This window comes from Siniperca chuatsi, linkage group LG14 (assembly GCF_020085105.1).
Source record: "Siniperca chuatsi isolate FFG_IHB_CAS linkage group LG14, ASM2008510v1, whole genome shotgun sequence".
In the NCBI taxonomy this organism is placed as follows: domain Eukaryota; kingdom Metazoa; phylum Chordata; class Actinopteri; order Centrarchiformes; family Sinipercidae; genus Siniperca; species Siniperca chuatsi.
In genome coordinates this window covers 20,919,058-20,940,181 of record NC_058055.1, presented here as the reverse complement: position 1 = coordinate 20,940,181, position 21,124 = coordinate 20,919,058, and the positions used below count along the sequence as shown (strand labels likewise).

The 21,124-nt window shown below is 39.7% G+C and overlaps 1 protein-coding gene across 4 annotated transcripts in view; it reads right to left on the bottom strand.

Annotated features, from left to right (window-relative positions):
• jade2 (jade family PHD finger 2) overlaps positions 1-21,124 on the bottom strand; it is a 196,798-nt gene that overhangs the window by 46,384 nt on the left and 129,290 nt on the right. The gene's annotated exons all lie outside the window — the stretch shown is intronic.

Below are 21,124 nucleotides of genomic sequence, written 5' to 3'. Positions count from 1 at the left end.
TTATCCATTTAGTTTCTCAAATAAGAACTAAAGAGAACACTTGGTACCTACTAAACTATATTACACTACCAATGAATTTAAATGAAGAGTCGCTAATTCTGCTCCTCCAAGTAAACAAAGATAAGTGACTGAGATGATAATTTTTAGTGTCAAAGAAGAAAGGCCAAAAGTCAGCCCACACCTGGAATCCCTTTTGCGGAAAATTAAAATTAAAAAATCCGAAATCTTGGTGAAGTTATAGACCTAAGCTTTAACATCCACAACAAGACCATCTTAAAGGAATAGTTCAACATTTTGGGAAATATGCTTATTTGCTTTCAAAGCAAATCCAAAGTTACATGAGAACACTGATGCCCCTCTCATGTCTGTACGGCAGCCAGTTAGCTTAGCTTAGCATAAAGACTGGAAATGGGGAAACAGCTAGCCTGGCTCTATCGGAAGGTAACAAAATCTGCCTAGCTGCACCTCTAAAGCTCCACAATTATCTTAAAATGATCTTGTCTGTTTAAAAACGACTAGTTGCGGATTTATGTGAGGTTATGTGCTGGGCTATTTCTTGAATGGGAGGAGTGACTTCCAGTTTCCACTGGTTTTCTGTCCAAGCTTATTTCCCAAACTGTTGAACTATTCCTTTAAAATACAGTGAGCACTCAAGGATTTATGTCTAACAAGACACTGAAAATGCTTTTATTTTGGTAGGCTGGATTAAGTGGATGAGCTTCAGCTCATTCCCAAGACCGCACAGGAGCAGAGCGCATTACTCCAGTTCTCAAATCGCTTGTTTGGCTATCTGTGTGTCAAAGGATTGATTGTAAAACAATTACTGTTACTGTTCTGAGGGTTAAGACAAAACATGGTGAAGCAGCCTTTAGCTTTATGCAACACATACCTGGATCAAACTGAAGTGAGGTCTGCTCTAACTTTAAACTCTTTTAATTCAAGGCTAAAGACCTTTCTGTCCGCTGCAGCTTTTTTATCAAAGTTGAGGCACTTGACCACTGCAATGTATCATCATTTTATTGCATTTTAATAATTTTTTCCCCTGCTCATACTCTTTTCAGTGTTGTCTCATGCCATATGTAAAGCTCTTTGAAACGTCTTTGTGTTTAAAGAGGTGCTATACAAATAAACTTGCCTTGACTTGCTTTGCCTTGCCAAATTCTCTACAAGTCCCTGCAACATAAACAGACTGTATAAAATATTGTGGGCAGAAATAATAGCTGACATAAAAGCAGATCTTGGCAGCAGGAACACAAATATCCGTGTTGTGAATCGTAAAGAGCTTCAGATAATATCAGCTCCCTGGGGGATAAAGTAGCTTGGTGTGAATTTGTTACCTTCCCTCTGTAGTGCCCTTCAGAGGACCCTAAAACAGTTGGTGACTCGATTTAACCCACTGAAGCTGTCAGAGTACTGTGCAATAACACTACTCACAGTGGGGAACATTGGCCAATGTGCATTATCTTCTTCTTTAACTACTGGTCACGACCCAAAATAGATCATAAGCATGTAAGGCGAGTGAGTGGGTGCCCACAAGATAAGAGTAGCAATATCTGGATTCAATAAGCCTGAATGTAAGGGTGATATTAAATTCTATCTCAAGCACTCACACTGTCCTTTTTTTTTTTTTGCTGAACCTTTTGTGTTTTTACTCTACATTGTCTAGAAAGAAATCCAGTTACCCAGTTATACTCTTTGTATAACTCTTGTTTATTCCAATCCTACCTCTGCTGCTAGAAATATAAAACACATCACTTCTTGTTGCCTATAGAGTTGAACTTTTCACAGCTTGAGAAGAGAATGCACAAATTGATTGGTGACAGTCTTTTGCACCTTTTTACAAACTTTCCAACTGACAGTAAGAAAGTGGCACAGTTAAACGCACAGTATGTAATTTCTGCCGCTAGGGGTCTCTCACATCAAAACAATAACAAAAGAAGTAGTTTGATCAGAATCAGAATCAGAATCAGAAATACTTTATTGATCCCCGAGGGGAAACTCTTTTGTTACAGCAGCTCACTGTCACGTCAGTGCACGCACACAGGATGACGTTGTAAAGTAGCGTGCGATCATGAGAGTTGTTGTCTTCATCACCATTTCAGTCATTGCTTCTCCCGGTTAGGATTTCTTTAGTGTTCATTGTTCAGGAGGTTTTTACTGGGAGCTGAATTATCCACAGAGGTCTCCTCCTCTTCGAAACAAACAGACCAGGTTTCTAAAACCGGTAACAACACTGAATAAAGCAGTGTCACGTTAAAAATCTGTGTTTCTCCAACGCTGTTCGGCGGACACAGGACGTCCCTGAGGGGCTGCGAGCCGAGCTGCCGCTAACGTTTGCTCAGCTTGTTTCTCTGATAAGTTAAGGTTTAGACGTCCGATGACTTAAACCCTTTATCCGGTTAAAATATATTGTTAAAAACGGTAAAAAGATCTAAAAAGTGTATCGAAAAAATGTGGCTTAAAACTGGATAAAAAGTCAATTTATGACAGCTTCTGGCAGACAACCACAACGCTGACGTATGTGCAAAGAGGATGCCATTGACAGGTGACCAAATGAAACGCACCGTTACCTTGATTAAAATTCTGGGTTTGAACATTGTTGGAAAGATTTGTTTTTAGACATTTTAATGTGGAAAAGTTATATATTCTACCTTCAAAGCCTACATTTATATGCAATTGATAACCAGTTAAAGTTTTTCTGTACCTTGGTTTTCTGTAATGATATGTGCGGTGTCTCAGTTTTCTCACTTTCTGAGGAGAGAGTTTTCCACAGTATATCTTGTGTCTTCCAGATTGAGAGAAAAGGAGTATTTCTTATACTGCTCTGTACAGTATGTGTATCTGAGCATGTCAGTTTTGGAACAGGATTTGGACAGCCTCTCCTAATCCCCTGCATGAACAAAAATATGGAAGTTCAAATACAATTTTGAACCAATAACTGCACTTACAGCAGTGTCACAGAAAGCAACAGATTTCAGCCACAATAACTCTGTTCACTTTGTCTGCAGCATGTACTGTCAGTATGGATACCTTTATTGCAATGCTTTGACTACAACTATTAGTGGAAACCTCAAACAGGTTGCAGGTCTGTTACTTATGAGGTTTCCCTGGCAATCGCAACAACTGGATACATTTTTATTGGACCTGAAGCTTAAGGTGAAAATGGATTTGGATCTTGGGTTGATAAAAGTTTAAAAACTGAAGATGGATAACTCATGAATAGCATATGAGAAAGTCTATATAGGCAAAGACAGACTGGCTGCAAGGCAAGTAGACATTCAGAAAGACAGATGGGCAGCGAAACAAGAATAAGTTTTGATTTATTGTTCAGCATCGGATTTCACCACTAGATCGATGGTAACGTATGTGATGAGGCCATATCGTGGTTTAATTACATTCCCCACAGTGACTTTGTGATATAGTGATGGCACACATACTTGTATAACTGGAGTTACATCCAAGGAACTATTTGGCTGTGTATTTCTGAATAGGAAACTATTCTGTGTAAATGGTATAAATATAATGCTTTAAAGCTATAATGCCAAGCCTATGGGGTAGAATTTGTGGCTAAGTGAGTATGTGACGTAACTACGCTGTAAACCCTTAAACGTACAAGTATAAATCAAACTTAAGAAGAAAGATACAAGACACAGGTAGAGAAAATGAATAAACGTACATGAAAAAACTGAATGACATGCTGTGGCTTGTTCATTAAGATCTTCAGCTTGTCAAAATTAGAAGACCTACATAGGAGTGAGGGAAGAAAGGATTAAGGGCATATGAAAGAGATATACTGTAGGGAGGAGGGAAGCAGGGACAAAAGGATGGAAGGAGGAGGGAAGGAAGGACTAAAGGACTGAGAGGAAAGAAGAAAGGACAGAAGGAGCTAACAAAGGAAGGAAAGAGGAGAAAGTGGGTCAGACATGCAGACAGTAGAGGCTGCTGCAGCTGGATACAGCAGACTGAAGCTTTGTGAAACCCTCCCCTGATGTGCAGCACACGCACACGCAGCCGCAGCCATCAGAGACACACACACACAAACACATACATACAACTAAGCACACACGCCATCACTTCCAAACACTTTCAGACACACACAAACTACATGATTTATTAGCTCCTGCTAGTCAGTCACTGACAATGTAGCCACGCCCATCTGGGATCCATGGCAACATCATTCTCCAATCAGAGCTCACATGTTGAGCTTTTGGCTGTGTGTGTGTGTTTTCCTCACATATATCTAAATAGAATTAAGAGTCTTACACTGTATTTTTCATATAACTTTCTTTATCTATGTATATGTGAAAACTTTCTATCACTTTTCACAGTTTTTTCTTTGGGCATGTTTTTATGTTGAAGTGTGTATACACATATAAGATTACATGTAGGTATCCAGGAGTACACACATACTGTATACACACACTGGCATGCCTGCTGGAGGAGTATGGGGAGGGAGTCTGGAGTTCTGCCAAAGCAATAAACTCTAAATAAACCGTGTGACACCTACACTCTGCTCCTCTTTCTCCTTTCATTCCTCTACAATCACATACTCCTCTTTTCTTTTTCCATGTGCACTACTCTTCTCCCTTTCTCTGTATCCTCCCCTTTGCTCTCCTGTGTCCTCCTCCTCCCTCCTTGCTTGCTTGCACTCCTTCATCCCGCTGCCTACCCCCCTGTTCCATCCTGTCTTTATCCTCTCTTTTTCAGCCCCTCTCCAACAGCTCCTCTACCTTTCTCCAGCCTTTCATCTCCCTCCTCCCTCCCTCCTCCCTTTCTTTGGGCTCCTCATGCACAGTCCATGTAGAGATAAAGAGGGAAAGAGAGAAATGGAGGGAGGGAAATAGAGAGCAACAAACATGCAGACAACACACACACACACACACACACACACACAGTTTAATTAAAATGAGAGGAAAGCGTGTACACACCACGCTATGTCTAATAGCAAATATGTAAAGATCAAATCCCGGTTATGAAAACCTTATTACTCCAAAGCCCTCGTCTCCATTGGATTGAGGTTTTATTGGACAAACTGTTTCATGTCAGCAAACAAAACAGGATTTGGGGAGGGATTAAATTGTCTCCAAAATCTCACTTGACAATGTATCCAGACAGCATGGATCGCCTGTCTTGCATGCAGCATACATAAGCCCTGACAGGATTAAAGAAGAGACTGATCTGCGCTTTTGGAAATTTTAAAGTCCTTCTTGCCACAGTTCCTTCAGGAATCCCTCGTACTGTACAACATAAATATAGTCTTCTACTGGAGGCCAGCAGCACTTTTACAATTACACACTTACACACTTTCACAATTACTATGTGTCGTACTAAATAATGTTTATCTGAACTTGCCATAACCAAATTAGACCATCACTACACTTAGTGCTGGGTGCCATTAGGTCAGATTTAGCCGGAAATCTGCAGAACTGCTTTATGACAAGGTAGATATTTTTACGCTTCACGTATCACACAATTTTGGAAATTCTTTACTTATTTTACTTTTAGAATGAGTAAAATATATTGATGACAATTTTAAGCAGTGGTTCTATTGTTTCTTCTTATCTTTTTATCCTTCTATTTTATGTGGTGTGGTATGTGGTGTGTCTGAAATAAAATGAAATTAATGGATTCCAGATCTACTTTTCTAATTGCAATTGTTTCTTCTTCATGTTAGCTGACTTAGTTAGAATGTACATTTGCTAAATGCATACAATACAATGTTGCCAAAGCATATTAACACAAACTATACAATCATAATAAACAAAATAAATATTAAATAATTCTCAGTAATAAACATTCTCTCCAATGGACTTCTTTTAAAAAAAAAAAATTTAAAACAGCAATGGCAGATCGCAGAGATCTGGGTTGCTCCTCGCTTCCGATTTCGCAAACCAAATCAAATCAAAACCAAACCAATCATTGCTGGTTGGCATAAAATGCAACATTACCGGCACGCCAGCGTGGGAATGACACCAGATTTAAAAACTCTGTATACTGCGAAATACAGAGAAATTTCCCCTTGGTGATAGGCTTAATCAGCATTATATGAACTAGTTTGGCAAGGGCTTGAATGCAATGGATGCTCATTTATATGTTAGGGTCCCGCACTCTAGCTTTAAGAAGTTATGTGTTAACTAACATAAGAATGATCCTAGTGAGGTATCAGCCAATACCATGAGTTTAGTTATTGTAATCGGCATCAGGACAGAAATAGTTGGATCGAAAATCCTTATTTTTTACCTTTAAACGATCCCATGAAATATGCTCCTGAACTTCAGTGGTAGCCTCATGCTGCACTAGTAGGTATAAGGTCCAATCAGGTCCTGAAATACTATTAGACCTGAAATACAGTAATATATACAGTAATGAAACTTTGTTGGAATCTATAAAATCATTATATAAGCAATATAAAAACACACTAAAAGTTTAGGACAGTTGACTGACTTTAAATGCAGCACTGTGTCTGTCTCTTAACTTTATGCATCTGGTCATGTTTTCATACATGTTCTGATTTCTTTTGGATGTTAATGATTAAAATCATCTTACGCAGAATGTTTGTAAATGCACACAGAACTTAGAGGAAGCTACTAGATATCCAAATAGTAGTAGGACAGATGCAGCTGATGCTGAGACAGATGCTGAGATTTCAACAGTGGGTAATACTGGATACAGCATTAATGATGTGGTGGTGCTACCTTCGGAGAAGTTTCACACTATTTGGCAGGTAAGGTAGAGAGGTTCCTCTCCATCCACCTCTTCTCAGGAGGGGAAATCAGGGAGGAAGTAATTCAGACTCACATCACACTCAGCAGCAGGAGAAGGGCTTCACACAGCAAGGAGTAAAGCCTAATTGGCTATGTTTTATTGCCCGGCCTGCCAGGGATAAGTGGAGGTCTGAAGAATGTGTTTGCAGATGCTACAGGGTGCTCAGCAGGGAAGCTTTATTCCATAATGGTTTGAGAGGCTGGCTGGGACAAAATTATACCATGTGGGAACGTCGGCAAAATTGTGTTGAGCTTTACGGTGAAACTCAGTTAGGGAAGTGATGGATTTTTGGCACTAACAGGGTGGGCCCAGCTGACTGTAATCTTTGAAACCTCCCAATTAGCTTCAATTTATTGTACTCTGGATTTACAGACTGAAGACAGGCTTCCCTGCTGAAAGAGAGCAGGGTGGATACTGTATGCTGGCAGCTAGTTTGGTCTGCTCTGACCATAAAAGCAAGGTGATCATAATAAAATATTAACCAGTCTGCTCACATCAGTTTTGATACTTTACTACCTCTTTCTGCATCAGACCATCTCTGCTGTCATAAAAACAGATTAAAACCCTCTTCACACCATTAACAAACCTAAAGTTGCTATCTGTAAAGGTGATGTTGATAGGTTTTCATGGTAGAGAGTCCCCAAGACTCACAAGTGGTCATTCTAGTGGGTCCCTGGAAAATTTAGTGGGTCTTCAATAAAATTTGTGTTTTTTGACAAATTGTGGTGTTAAACTCGTGTTTAAGGATCGGTATCATTAGGATTATATTGATACTACTACTCTTATCTATACTTTCATTACTAAATAATTGCTTTTTAAAAAATAGAAAAGGATTAGAATTAAATATTTTAAATAACTAAATGTTTCTAGAGCAGCAACAGTAAAGTTTACAACAGCAAAGTCACTATATAAACTCAATAATATTTCACTGAAAACAAATCTAAACTGTTAATAAAATAAATCATTTTCCTGACATCAATACTGAGTGAAAGAAGGAAGACTGACTGGAACACAGACATCAGTCACTATCAGTCTTTCCTCCTGTCCTCTGTCCTCCTCCCTCTGCTGCTACTGTGATTCACTGCAGGTAAGTTACTGCTGGTAGAGAGAGGAAGGGCTGATTTTCTCAGCCAGCAGTAAGTTTACAAGGATTTCCCGAATTTTAAGATACGTGGCAAACTAAGCTAAACAGTTAGACTACATACAGACAGGTTTTGTTTTAGCTTGTAACAATTTGCTATTAGCTGAGATAGCGCGCTGTGCTTGTGTAAACATAGCGCCATTGGATCAGACTGCGGACAGAGCAGATTAAATTAAAATATCACTTTCTACATGTTCATATGTTTATGCTTGTGGAACAGGTGTATTGATAAAGTATTGGCTTTTTACTCGCGTAGTTGTCGTCAACTCGAGTAATCTCCGCCGCGGCCTGTCTGATGAGACTGCGCTCCGTGTGTGTGTTTGTGTGCATGTGTGTGTGCTCAGCCCTGACACAGAAAGCAGGTGAGAGGCTGCAGCCTGATAAGTTTTTTGACAGCGAGGTTTCTTTAGCTTATTTATATGATTTCAACACATATTTGTTTTTGTTGTTCACAATGTAGCATTGTCAGAGAAAAAATAGGGCGCAGTCCCCTGGACACGTCGATAGTGAGTTTACTGCATCCTTTTGAATTTTTAATGCATCAGAGACTCATTAAAATGGGTTCAGAGATCTGATAGTGGGGAGTGGATGATGCCTGTTATTTTACTTGCATGGTTGATGATCAGAGAAAGTTTTGATTTGTTTTTAACAGAAATAATATATAACAATAACAACAGAAAAGTTCTTACAGCATTTGATGTTTAAAGTGCGAATTGACTCAATGACTGATGATGATTTGTAAACAGCTGTTATATCTTTCCAAACGTTAAAACTGTAACAACATTAAATATTTTAGTTACTGAAGTGATGGTGTTATTGATGTGGTATTGACACCAACCTTAATATTTCTCAATAGCAGAGCATAGACAGTCTTTGGACAGTTTACATTTGAATTTAACTCCAATGAAAAAATCTAGTTTAGCAAGAATTTGAAGATACATCCCTTGATTATGTAACAGCACCCCAGAACCCAAACTTTGGACCCCACTTCATTGTTAAAGTTCTGAAATGTGAAAAAAAATGTGAACAAACAAGCATGTCACACACTTCTGTTGACACACTTATCTAAGTTACATTGAACCTTTTTTAGATCCCAGTTATGCTATGATTGGTAATATCGAAGCTTAGCTTTAGCTTGCCAGACAGGGCGAGGGTACAGCAAACAAAAGGAGACACAAATTGCCAATCCGAGAACAGAAAACTGACAATAACTACAGATTTTACAAGTCTGTGACACTATCATGAGACAAGGACTGAGTGTGTAAATGTCAAAGAAGGCTCGTAGTTTTCAGCAAGTTTGTCATGTGCTCACTGAGTTGCACAAAGGCAACAAACATTTTGTACTGCAGGTGTTAACCAAAGAGGTGTATTCATGACACATACTGTACCAGGGAGCAGCAAAGCAGGCACAGATGTTTTTAAACTCTTATTGCTGAACAATCATATCGCACCATTTCAAATACATTAAAAAACATAAATGAGGACACAGTTGCACTGGGAAAAAATGCAAACATGCAAAACTAGGCCACTGGAAACCACATATGTCTTACTTTATGCTTCTATACTGACTGAACAAAGGCTAGCGAAACAAAAAATTTGGTCTGTTGCACACTGTGTGATTCTTATCTGTCACCTTCAGCTAACTGCAATGACACCCTGAGAATAATGCTCTTAATGTAAATACCACAAACCTTATGAAAGCTTGCTTTTGCAGCCATGGAGAACTTCATATTCTAGCAAATAAACACCTATCTCCAATAAGTCAAGAGACTGTTTACATTGCAGGTCATAAAACTGCCCACAAAACCACTAAAATGTGCCTGAAGCAGCCATGATAACATCAATGAAGTATGTCCCCAATGTAATTTAGGTCTTTAATACTTAAATTGGACACAGTATGCAGTTAACTATAATGGTACACGATGAATTTGTGCCTGTTATTGAGAAAAGCTTATTTATAGCATCTTGGTTTTGATGTGTAGAAAAAATGGCTATGAGATCTAACGTGGTTATCTGTGGTTGATTCCATGGTTGAGACAAATGAAGTATTAGACTATTATTAGAAGTTTTACTTAAAAATACAAGCTTTGTGTAGACAGTGCTTTCTATGTGTACCATGTAGAAGGGAAAAAAATACACACACTAAACTAAGTATAAAATAGCAGTAAAAACTAAGATAAATCAATATGTCTGGCAGGTAAATTTTTGAGACAAAAGCTTTTGGATTCCTCAGTTCCAGAGGAAATCTTGCTTTCTCTGTCAATATAATCTAAACTGTACCTGATTGGCCACCTGCTAAGTTGATCTATACTAAGCGGAAGCACCGTAACTTCTGCAAACTTTCCTTTCTGTTTCTCTGCTGTCTGTGTGGTTAACAACACATTTGGATTTGAAGATGAAGGGTTGTATGCTTCAAAACACTCTGTTGTAATTATGAATTAAGTTGCCCTTGTACATTATGAATTGCCATTATATAAGTGAGAGAGAGCGAGAATGTTAGCACAGAGAAGTCTGATCAGTCGATTAATAAATATTCATCCTTCCAACTGTTTCCAGTAAAAGATCCAGGTACACTGGGGACAAGATGTGTCGTTGCTGTGAGGAACCTATAGTATTAGCTTCTTATGTTATTATCAGACAAGTTTAGACCTTTAGGCTGGCCTCCCTCATTACTACCACTGAGGTGCCCTTTCCTGTAAAAAAAGCATTTATGCTCAGCAGACCTAAAAAACAAGAGTAACTGACAGATGAACCAATGTACCAGATGGCAGATAGATGTCCAGGTTCTTAATTGCAGACATTACAACAGGCTAATATGTTAATAGCAAAATGCTAATACGGTATAAAAAGCATCAATACCGCTCACAATTTGATACTCAAGTCAAATTAGTACCTAAAGCTCAAAAACAAGTCCTAAAAAGGCTTCATGCTTAGACTTCCACACAAACCTTGAACAGCAGCTTAAAATCTTACATATATGGGATTTAAAGTTCTACAAAGCATTATTTAAGTTGACTGCATTGACAGGCTCTCAGAGGATGTTATTAAATTGGACCTTAGAGGGCGGCACTTGCCTTCAAGTCCTGCGAAGTGAGATTTTACGGTTGAGTTGTGGCAGTGTGTCGGCTGGTACAGTCTGAGAGACTCTAGTGTAAAATATTAAAGGCCCGGGTCAACTGGGGGGCCCTCATATCGCTCTCATTACTTATTGACACACCCCTATCTGTGTGTAATGCAGCTAGTGAGCCTGTAGGAGTGTGTGAGTGTGTTGTGAGAGACAGAGCGGAGATGGTTGACTCGCCAGCGCACAAAAGTACACACACGTTCATGCATTCACACAGGCAGAAATAGCCTCGAATGGTAACCTTAAATGCATACAAGTATGGACGCACATGTGTACACACATACAGAACAGTGCAGCAGTCACATACAGTAGTAATATACAGAGGGGTGACAAGAACGTGCCACCAGAACAGCTTCAATGCACCTCGGCATTGATTCTACTCTGGAACTCTACTGGGGGGATGAAACACCTTCTTCCAAAATATATTCCCTTATTTGATGTTTTGATGATGGTGGTGGAGAGCGCTGTCTACGTTGGTCCATAATCTCCCTTAGGCATTCAATTGGGTTGAGATCTGGTGACTGGGAAGGCCATAGCAACAATGAACCCTCTTTCAAAGTCACTTAGATCTTTTCCTGTTGCCATCTTGATACGAACTCAGAATCAACTGGGCCACAGAGTGTGATTGGTTGTTAATTGTCAACCGTCTGTAAATAATACAGTGTAGCTTTTCAATTACAAAGGTGTGGGCATCGGTTCAGTATATGGATGTATTACTAGGCCTGTGTGCATGTGTGTTTATAACTGCATTTGTGTGTTATGGTTGCATGTAAGCTCATCAGTGTGTGCCAATGTGTGCATTTAATTTCATGCATATAACATGTTTGCACAAGTGTGCATTTTCATGCATGATTACTGTATAACATGATATCTGTGCCAAACATGTGTATGCGCAGGGATGTGCACTTTCATGCATTTATTTCTACATGTGTGAGGGCACATGTGCTCAGTACCAGGTGGTGTGTGTGTGTGTGTTTGTATGTATATGTGTGCAGCCATGCTGCTCCTATTGTCTTATCAAAGTGATGTGAATTCAAGGTTTAACTTCCAGTGAATTATTTATCCCTGCAGCGGCCTTGGTACCTGCACTGGCCAAGGGTCTGAAAACATATACCACACACACACACACACACACACACAACTTACATGTATGTATGCACACACACGCACAGAATTATACAGCCGAAGCAGCTATAAATATTTATCCCTCTTCTGCCTCATATTTATTTCATCCAACAGAGCTCATATCAGAGGGGCAGTGGGATGGTGAGGATATCCAGAGAGAGACAGAGGGAGAGAAGAGGAGGTGATAGAGAGAAATGGATGGAGATGGAGAAAGAAAAAAAGAGAGAAAGTCAGACTATTTAAATAATTTTACAAATGAAAAGAAAGATGCAAGTGAAAAGAAAGAGGGTGATAAAAAATAAGAAAATGAACAAGATAAAAAGAAAAAGGGTGAAAGGGATGAAATGAAAGGAGCAAAATATCAATTAAAAGTTCTGTACTGGTATATGAAAAAAGTGAAGCAGGTAGACAGAAGAAAGAGTTAGGACAAAAATGACTAACAAAATGAGTGATACGAGGTGAGTGGAAGGTTGAAGTCATTCAGGAGTGTCATTGTTGCTACTATCGAGCAGTCTAAACAGCAGCCATTGAGGTGCACAATTGAAGCTGGTCTACCACGCCACTTAGCTGGGATAAAAGGCTGCGTGGCCTGGCCTGTCGCTCTGGTTGGGAAAGACCGGCCGCTGGGTTGCAGCAGCCAGGCGGGAAATGTCAGGGAAAATATCACTCTGACTCTAAAAATGAGAAAAGTAGACGAAGTCAGTCAGCAGATGTTTTGTTACCCCAAGAGTAGAAGAAAAAGTTTCATGTTGCTCCATAAGAGTCCTGTACTGCTACATAATGCATATTCCAGCAATACTTAAATGTCTCCAGGTGGAAGGGGAGGGCATCAGAAACAGTATATTTCATATGTTGCTAAAACTCACCCTTGGAACCAAACAGTGGACCTATGTAGCTGCTCAATTGCAGAAGAAACTCATGTTGTATACTGTTTGTTATATTATGCAAACACAAACATACATTTATTTTAACATGATTTGTATTTGTATTTATTTTTAATTCCTCTTAAAGTCCCACAGTGGTTTATCAAGCGCTTGCACCTATTACCAATCACAAGCTTTGTTTGTGCATCATCAAACCAATGATTAGGAAAGAGAAAAGCAGGCAGAGAAAGCCTACTACACACAGAAAACTACACATTCTTTGTAAATAATCATAAAGAAGAACTTAAAGACCACAGTGTACAGGAAACCCACTCACAGAGACTCACCACTTCTCATCTCTTTCATCAAAATCGATGCAGCAGAACAAGAGATATCATCTTTTAATTCCATGCATTCTTCTTTCTTGTCAAAACTACCCACAATGCAACTCGGCCGCTGACAGTGTGGTCGGAGATTTGTGTGTGTTATGCTACTAGCAGCTAATGTAGCGAGCCGCTAGCGCCAAGCTGAGATGAGGAGCGGTCTACAGAGGTCTGGCAAGCTCACTTCTTTCTAACTCCTCATCTTCAGATTATTAGACCAACTGACGCTGACTCAAGTGACATCACTTTAGGCAATTTATCATATTTCACATTGCTCCCTTTGGGGATGAGGTTTCCTTTAAGATCTCTGCTGTTACACACTAAAGAGAGGACGTTGCCCGAGTGGAAGACGTGATCACAGCTGAGCCAGCTCCAATTGCTGCTGAAGATAGTGAGATGTGGCTGAAAGCTCTCAAAGCTAGTAAGTGGACAGTTGAGCTTAAACTGTTATTATTATTACATATTCAGTGTAGAGTTTTGCCTTGGGGTTGTAGCTGTTAATTTAAGAAAGATATAAAATATGTGAGTAAGGACCATATTTAAAACAAAAGTTGGAAAGAAATGAGAAATCTTGAAAAGCAGACAGACATACACAATATGACGTTTTTTCAGGCTCAAGAAAATTTTTTGTCGGAGATGATTAGTTGCAATAGGTAGTCATGATCAAATATTAGGAAAACAAGTATGATTAGCATTTTGGCATAATTATACAGCATGTCATGTTTGGTTAATAATATTACTTTTCTTGTATCTTTTTTAACAGTTTTTCCTCGCAGATTTCTGATTATAGCTGCACAAACTCATTGAATCTTAAATGTTTTTAGTTAGTCTTTGCTCCATCATTTATTATGTCTTGCACCTAACTTGTCAGTATGTCATGTGAATCTCTCAGTTGTAGATCTGGTTCTCCCCAGCTCAGTGACCTTGTGGCAGAGCATTATCAAAGGCTAGGGCCAAAGGAGCAGCTCTCTGTAAGCTTTGAAGCCTTAGGGCTGTGTTACATGGTCAGGCTTAGCATGCAGCATTTTAAACAGCAGTGGATCTCAACAGGCGGTTTCTAGCAGTGTGTGGAGTTTCTAGCAGTGTGTGGAGTGAATGGAGCTTGAGGCTACCTGTAGGTGTAAAGCTGGTTCTCGCCTTTAGCTCATACAGAATGATGCAGCAAGATTCCTGACCAGAACAAAGAAGGGAGCAAAGGAGCACTTTCACATTTACAGTGGATTTTAGAATTGATATGAAGATTTGACTTATTTTTAGCCTTTTGAAACTCCATAGTTTGACTTCCGCTTATATTTGTGAGCTTTTACACCCATAGCTATCTAATTTTAGATTCTGTTTTTTGGCCCAAACTTCCAAACTGAAGACTAAAGGTGATTGTGTGTTTGCTTTCAGTAGTCTGAACTTTTTGCATTAAGTGAGCTTTGCCTGCGATATTTCCCTTTTTAATGCTGCCTCTTATTCCAACTTGATTTTAAGTGTCTCTTCTTCATTAATTTGGTCTTTGTGGATCAAATAATAACATTTTTAATTGTTTAAATTATAACCTAACCTGCTTTTTTTGTTTTACTCTTTCTGGCATGTGTTCAGTCTTTTATGTTCTTTCTTTTGTTCCTGTGAATTGCTTTGTAACAAATGAATGTCACAATTATTAAGATTGATTATTAAGATTACTAAATTTACTGTAATTCAAGTTAACTTTTTCATAGTAGCTGCAGTATCTGGCCCTATATAGTAAGCAAACATGTCTTAAAAACTATACTTTGTTTAGCACTCTTATGTAGCTTTAAAACACAAATATGACTTTGCAAGAAGTGTAGGTGTTCATTTCAAATTGGTATAAAACATGGTAAAAACTGTAATGCATTTATGGCACCGCAAAATAAACTTTGGATAAGGTTTAATAATTTCTTTCTTAAATAGAATATGTATGTCTTTGCATAATGGGCGGATATGTTTCATGACCGGAGGACCCATCCAAGACATCTTCAGTGTTTGTTTGCCTATTTTTTATGAAAAGACTTTTTGCAGCAGTGATATGTTGCCCTGAGCTGCAACATCAATACTAGGGATGCCCAGATTAATCGGACGCTGATCGTTATTGTCCGATATTCAGTAAAAATTATGCGATCGGGAGATCGGAATTAATCCTTTCTAGTCGCCAATCGCAAAAAGGATCGAGGACGCATATTGTATTTGTTGTTTCTCCAAAATGGCGACCGCGCAGACGCATAGCGGCGACATCCAGCAGGCTCCCTTCCACAGGAACCACAAACCCGCTCCAGTTCGAGTTGAGACCAAACATTCCTATGGATGTCAGTTTTTGAGCCACAACAAAGGCCTTTTTTTTTAACCTTTATTCACTGAGAGGAAGGAACACCCTGATCACATTCACACAGTTACACACATTCACACCTGGAAGATGCCCAATACAACCACAGTTTGATCTGCTGGCCACTGAGTAGCTCCACTGTGGTTTTGGGTTATGTGCCTTGCTCAAGGGCACCTCAGAGGTGGTAATGAGGGAGGGGCAAGCGCTGCTTTTTCACTTTCCCCACCCAGATTTATCCTGCCAGTCTAGGGATTTAACCGACGACCTCCTGGTCACAAGCTCACGTCTCTAACTTTTAGGTCACCATTGCCCAAAATGTGGCCTACAACAGACTAGGTAAGCCTTGTTTTTAGCCTAACGTTAGCAGTTGTTGATTGCTTGCGGCCCTTACCAGCCAGTTAGGAGGAGTGAGGAGTCAGCAGTCGGTGTAAAACACAGCAGTCAAAAGCCAAATTGCTATAAAGATCAATTTCCAGCCATGATGGATTTAATTTACACTTCCCTGGCATATTTAGTGTTTGGTAACAGGCTCATCAAGGCGAGGAAGAAAGGAGAGGGAGAGCCGGTGATGAGTCAGAGAAGAAGATGTGACAAGTCAGAGTTTAAAAAGATAAAAAGCTAAAAACTATAACTTTATTCAAAATATAAGTTAATTTCAATTGTAAGCACTTTGTTAAAAAAGGAGCTATTATCAAGGTATTCCAGTCCTTGATTTTTTAATACTGCTATATACTAAAGCTACATCTATAAAAAAAACAAAAAAACAGTCCTGATGTTTTTAACCCTAATTTGTTTGATTTAAAATGTGAAATAAACCTCACAATATCGAATGTGCTGAAACCCCCCCCCTGGATTAGTACAATTAGGTCACAGCTGGTTTCATCTGAATGAGCTCAGACACAGCAAGTGACGTGTTGCGTTTGATCATTACTCAAAAACTATACAAATCAATCAAAAGGTTTTTGATGTCTAGCAAGTCTCTCTGGAGAATCCATCAGCAAGCATGCACATAGGCCAAAATCCTGCAACAGAGAGCTCGTAAACTACAGCAAGAACCAGACTCCTTCCCTCAGGAGTCTACGTTACTCTACCAGTCACTTTGGGAGCAGGCCAACCATGATTTCCAGGTTCTTCCCAAATCTACAAATGAGATGTGGTTGGCTGGTAAAACACTTAAAGTGGTTGTTGAATGTTGAGATATAACAGTAATCATTGCTGGTGGACAGAAAAGGCCCTTGTCTTGGATCTCTCTTAGAACCTTGAAGCATCTTGGAAACAGACAGCAGCCTAAGAAGAAGAAGAAGGGATTGTGTGTAGTGAGCCAGTATTAGGTTTGGAGCAGAGCTGTGTGTGGGGAGCCAGGTTGACGTTGATCCAACAGGGTGGGTCTGTCTGCTGCATGACTCGGCCCGTCTGGCCCGCAGCTAGACCCCCCCCTCCGTTATGTGTGTGTAAGTGTGTAGGTGTTAAGAGTGTATGTATGCAAGTGAAGCATGTGTGCATGCCTCTGTCAGTACAGTATGTGGGCGTTGAATGATTCTGTATGTGTGTGTGACCGTGAGTGTACATATAAGTGGTTGTAGAGCATGTAAGTCAACATCACTATGTTTATATCTGTGTGTGTGTGTGTGTGTGTGTGTGTGTGTGTGAGTGAGAGAGAGAGAGAGAGAGAGCTCTTTCTAACCAAGCAGACACAGCACCAGAGTTTGTGTATCGCTCTTTCCATGTCTCTGTCCTCTCCCTGACCCTACCTAACATTGCATAACACTAGAGACGGTTTCGTGCCAGATGAGCGGCTGGGTGGGTGTAAGATGCACAGGGGGGGGCACTGAAAGAGTGTCAGGAGGGTGAAAAAGGTTACGTCTAAAACAATCAGATGAATGTAATGATAAGAAATGCATTGAAAAAGGAGAGTCAAATGACATATCCCTCACCACCTGCAACTCTCTCCCTCCACTGTCTCTCTCTTTGTTGTCTGTTCACTTTTCTTCAGCTGAACTGAATGTGCTGGCTATGAGAAGAGAAACAACTTTGGAGAGAAGCTGCAGGTAGAAGGAAAAACCACGGGGTGTGGTGTTTGAAGGGTGCGGACATTTACCAGGCAGGGACGGTCTAAAGAAAAGATGTTATCGCATTACATCATGGGAAGCGTAGGATCCAGCGTTTTTGGAGCTTGGCCCATATTAGGCTTTAAATCAGGATGTCTCTGCCTCTACTGCTTCATTTTCACTATTCGTTTTAATCTTTCTCTTGTGAATCCCCCAACTTTATGAAAGTGCAAAAGTAAAGCAGTGGAGTTCACTTTTTAAGATTAAGGTGGAATGTACACAAAATAAGTAACTTTAAAAGGTGAAACAACTGAATTTGATGCTTTAAAAGACCAGACAAAAGTTCAAAATACTGCTCGTAAATTGAGGTAAAATCTGAGATATTAAATTCAAAGATTGAAGAGATCCTAAGACGATGACATTGTTAAAGGTGCTATTGATAACATTGATAACATCTAGCCACTAGATGACGCACTCCGCCTCCCCCCTTCCATTACATTCCAGTGGTTGCCAGTTTGTTGCACAACCTGCATATTTCATGGTCGAGTGGAGTGAGACTCAGACAGACTCAGTCATGTCAAGTTATGAATCCTTCGTGATAGAGTAATGAATTAATTTTGCAACATATAGCCATAGATTTAGGTTATTTTGTGCGGTGGTGTTTCATGTAACGTTGGTAATCTTTGGTCATCTGATCATCATTGGTCATCTATGCTAATCTTAGGATATGGCTAGCTAGCTTTAGGTAACCCCCCCCCCCATCATTTAATAATTATACGGGCCCTATATTGCAACACTTGCTGTAAAATGCCATTTCAGTCATCCTTACACTATAAGACAATAGATAAATATTTATATTTTAATCCAATCAATTAAAAACCCACAGCACTCAACATTAGACAGACAGCTACAGTAAAAGTTGACGTTATTTAGCATTAGTGTTAGCGTAGTGTTGACCTAACATTAGTCGAAGTGTTTTCTTGCTGAAAACAAATCTCATAGCGGATTATAAATAACAGCTGAGTACTACACAGCAACGATGGCTACAGGGGAAAAGGACGACTGTATAATCATGTCAGTATTTTCAGATTTTTATATTAACGTGAGTTCCATAGCTGTTAAGCTCAACGCAGTTGGCTAACGTTACATGGCTAGCTAGCCACAAGTACCTCGGCGTGTGTCTCATAATAGGGCTAACAGACTGCTATATAAGATGACACCCTCAATAACAGTCACGTCTTGGGTCTAAAATGTGCAGTTTAGCGGTAGTTCGGAACTTTACCTTTACCTACATGACACATTGGTAATATATTGGGATCCCACGTCCACTCCGTTCTTAAAGAAGAGCGACTGTCTTTTCATAAGCGGACCCCCGGTCCGCCCCAATCAAGATGCTCTGCATAAACTTGTACTGACTGTCAGTAGTTGTTGTTCATTTTGTTTAAATATGCATAGCTGTAATTTTATGGGTTATTGTTGTTCAGACGATTAAGCTAAGATAGCTAAAATGTGCTAACGTCAGTGTCCGTTTTTTCCACACTAACTGGCAACACTACCACGTGATACCAGCGTCATTATACTATTGGCTAACAAGCCTTGGTAGAAGCAGGAACCAAACGTCAGACATTTCACAGAGATAAACAAAACCTATTTGTCTACATAAAAATGTTATAAAGATAACCTTTAAGCTCTCTGAAATATTATTAAATGTCCATTGGTGATTGGCATTTGTTTGCCACTTAAAAAATGTTGCCGCTGATGCATGTCATCATTATACCAGCAAAAACTCAAATTTAGCTTTATCAGTTTGGTTAAAGGTCTGCAGCCTGGTAAATGTACTAAAAAATTGCATTTTGCACACACAAAAATGTCAAACATCGAAATATTTTTTTCTTTGTATGACAAGAATTTACACAGAAACACAAATTTCACAAAATAGAAAAATAGATAGCTCTGTTTGTACAAGAAAAAGACCTCTACAAGTTATGAGCAACAAGTAACTAACTAATGAGAAAAGGCTGGGCTGGCAGAGCATTAATGAAAATCACAAGTTATTAATAATGTGTTCCTTGGATGATTGTATAGAAAAGACTTAAGTAAAAAAAAGTCAGATGAGTCCGAGGGTTTTTTGTGGTTGATTCTGTTAAAAAATGCATCAAGTTGGAAGATTTATCTGGTGGGTTATGTGGATCTTGGCATTCATGAGCTGTGGATGTGAGTCAACACAGGCTGCAAAAATTGTAGGATATCCATAGATGTTGGCAGTCTGAGATAATAAAGACACAAGCAAGCCAAGTAACTTTTTTGTCTTTAGCTTCTTCTTTAGATGTGGAAAGTTTTTCTTTTTAACCTTTCGCTGCCTAGATTTTCACTGCACTGTTAATAATGCAAACTGCCAAACTTCTGGTCACAAGCTTGTGTATACATATATATTCCCCTCATTCTTTACTTTGCTTCGAAACTTCCTCTCCGCTCTTTTCAAACAGAATGGAGCACCGAGGGGGGTTTGTGGAAAGAAAACAAACTGTGAAACTGTAACCTGTAGCCAAGGAAAACTAGCTGATGCGCTTTTCTCCCCCTTTCCTAGGCACAGAGTATACCAACAGAGTTTACCTGACAGATATCAGTCCTGAACCACCCTGCTGCTTGCAAACCTGCAGCTAAAGGCTTGAGGTGCTGCCACTGCTACCCTCTGTCTGGGTTTGGCTCTCTACCGCATGAATGCTCAAAAACTTCCCTCCAAATCCCTACTTTCTCAATCTCAGGTCTCGTCTTTTCTTTTCTTCAACTCTCTTTCCCATAAATACCCTCCTCATCAAATACCATTTCTCTTCTCTTACCCTCCTTCTACTCTCTCCGCTTGTGAGTACTCAGTAGTGAAAGAAGATATATAAACCATATGTTAGCTACTCATAATCAAAACTTTCCCTTGCTCTCCCTTTTCTTAAGTGGACTGTTTCATAAGTGTACTGTTCTATTCTGCTCTGAGGGCCTCCTGGGTGTGGGACTGCTGACCTGCTGGGCTGAGTGTGCTGCCAAGTCTTTACTGTGAGAGAGCAGAGGGCAGGGCACAGAACGGCACTGTGCCATCAGACACTTTGCCAGCCTTGGCTGGAGTACCGATGTACTGACGGGAGGGAAAAGACTAACTGCAATTGTTCGACTCAAGTAGTTATGGATGTGAAAACATACGAGAGGAAATGAGTAAGGAAAACGGATTCTTTCACACCTGCTTTCCCTCCGTCAGCCCCAGCTCTCCCGTCTCAGGCCGAGCCCTGGCATTTCCCCTTGATTCATCCACCTCCTCCCAGGGCTTCAGCACCTCTCCTACAGTCTTTAGCCCTTT